The sequence below is a fragment of the Mus caroli genome, chromosome 5 (assembly GCF_900094665.2).
Source record: "Mus caroli chromosome 5, CAROLI_EIJ_v1.1, whole genome shotgun sequence".
Lineage (NCBI taxonomy): Eukaryota > Metazoa > Chordata > Mammalia > Rodentia > Muridae > Mus > Mus caroli.
Genome location: NC_034574.1, coordinates 63,606,913 through 63,609,499, shown reverse-complemented (window position 1 = coordinate 63,609,499; position 2,587 = coordinate 63,606,913). Strand labels below are relative to the sequence as shown.

General features: G+C 33.0%; 1 non-coding gene across 1 annotated transcript; it reads left to right on the top strand.

The window, feature by feature from the left end:
• The first annotated feature begins 720 nt into the window (after positions 1–720).
• LOC115031152 lies at positions 721–823 on the top strand. The gene has a single exon (XR_003836777.1). It is a non-coding gene; the product is annotated as a U6 spliceosomal RNA (small nuclear RNA).
• Positions 824–2,587: the final 1,764 nt, after the last annotated feature.

The window sequence follows — 2,587 nt, the reverse complement described above, 5'->3', positions numbered from 1 at the left end:
TCTATACATCTTAAGTACCGGTCTCAGTGTCTTCTTGGGTGCGCGGCTGACCCGAGGCTTGAGTAAGTGCCTCCCTTTGGGAGTTTGGAGTCTTTCAGAAGAACTTGCATCTGCCAAATGAATGCTGAAATGAAATGGAATGATTTCTAAATCATGCCTCTATATTCTAAAGTCAAATGGTCTTTAATTTACCCAAACATACTAACTGCTCCATAACGGCAAAATCCTTGAAAAGCGAGGCAGGATAGCAAATAAGAACTGTCTATGAGTAAATGATATGGACTTCTTCATTAAGAATAAAGGTATTAGCCAGGCAGTGGTGGCACACACCTTTAATCCCAACCCTTGGGAGGCAGAGGCAGGTAGTTTTCTGAGTTCGAGGCCAGCCTGGTCTACAGAGTGACTTCCAGGACAGCCTGGGCTACACAGAGAAACTCTGTTTCGAAACAAACAAACAAACAAACACCCAGAACAAAACAAAACAAAACAAAAAATAAAGATGTTATGTTTTATAATTGTTGTGGTTTAACAAAAATTGTTCTCTATAGACTCAGGGTTTTCACTCTTGGTCCCAAGGTGATGTTATGTATGGAATTTTTATGATGTGTAGCCTTTGTGTAAGAAGTACATCAGTGTAGGTGAGCATTAACATTTCATAGCCTCACCTCTCTTCCACTTTGATATTTCTACATGCTTATGCTTAAAGATGTGATCTCTCATGATTGTTTTGGAAGCTCATATACTAAAATTGGAACGATACAGAGAAGTTTATCATGGCCCCTAGGGAAGGAAGATAGGAATTTGTAAAGCATTCCATATATGTGGACTGTTGTATTGTTTTGGGAAGAACATGAAGGCAGAAGGGAAACTATTTGAAAAAAGGAAGAAGCTCAGAGACGTGGGGGCAAAAAAGGCTATATAGAATTTCAATATAATTGAATTACATTATATACATTTATAAAAATTCCATAACAAATTCATTATTTTGTTTAATTAATAAATGATAATAAAATATGTTTTTTAAAATAAAAAGTGATTTCTCAACTTTTTCCTTTGACTGCCATGCATATTGCTTTCTGATATTCCTCCTTACCATGATGGACTCAAATCCATCAATACATATAAGCTAAAAACAAAACAAAACAAAACACTATCATGTTTAAATGATCTTCAGTCTTTGTATGATATTACAAAAAGATAAAGCTATATAATAAAGCAATCAAAAATAATGAATAATAATGCAGAGTAATAAAGAGTTAAATGTTATAAAGTTCATATGCTTACACAAATTCAATTCATTTGAGAGTAAATTCCATTTTATGAGTTCAGTAAAATACTAAAAAGAACTGGAACATTGGCATCAATATATTTTTCAAGAACCATTTTAATACAATGATTATTTGATGACTTTAATTCAGATGATCCTATGCATTAATCTGTTTTCCCTTCATTATAATTTTATAATAATTATGATATTGCAGCTTTCAAAGATATTGTAATGATACACTAATATAAAATTTTTGTAATTATAAATTATGTTATAGTCCTGACCACCATCATTGCCTTATATATATTTAGCAAGAATAGGAACCTCTAATTTTGGGTATGCTTTCATTTAACAGATTTGTGAAAACAGATTAAAGTTAAGTTATTTTGTTATCCATTGTATATTTAATAACAATCATTTTATGTTTTAGTATTCCTTCAAGAAATACTGATACTTAGAAAGACTTTGGGTTTTTAAACAACTGAAATGGAAATGGTTGATGATTAAACCAGCTTGTAGAAAGGGATGGAGGGAGGGAGGGAGGGAGAGAGAGGGAGAGAGAGAGAGAGAGAGAGAGAGAGAGAGAGAGAGAGAGAGAGAGAGAGAGAGAGAGACTCTGTATACTGGGTTGTAAGGTTCCTTTGGAAATCACAGAAGAGACATTGAGATTATCAGTATATAAGTCTCGTTTCAGGAGGAGAGTTTGGGCTACAGATATTAATTTAATGGTTGGTTAATTTGCTCTATTAATTTAGTCATTAGAATCTGACTATGTGATTACAATCAAAATTATTTTAAGGCATTGAAATATAAAACTGTGACTATGCACAAGTAGTATTCAGAAATTGGTTTTTCTTGTCTCCAGAAAAAATCAAGAATTACTTGAGTAAAGAGAAGATAGACTGTCAATATAATTTCAACCTGGAAAAAGAGGGTGTTTTCTTGCATCTTTGATAGTAAAATGAAACATCTCCAAGGAATCTAGGAGAGGAAAAGGAGGATCAATAAAAAAGTAGAACACTAAACCTAAATATAAAAGGGGAACCTTACCATTGCACCTCTTTTAAGTGCAATCGGGAATAAAACCAGGAGCCCAGAATGTATGCTTGTAATTCTAGTCCTTGAAAGATACAGGCTACTTCAGCTACATAGGTAGTGTCTGGCCAGCCTCAATGACAGGAGAAATTACATATGAACAAACAAACAAACAAACTAACTAACTAACTAACTAACTAACTAACTAACTAACTAACAAAAAAGCAAAAACAAAAAATAAACTAAAAGTAAAAATATAAAATAGACCTTTTCAAAGGTCTCAGA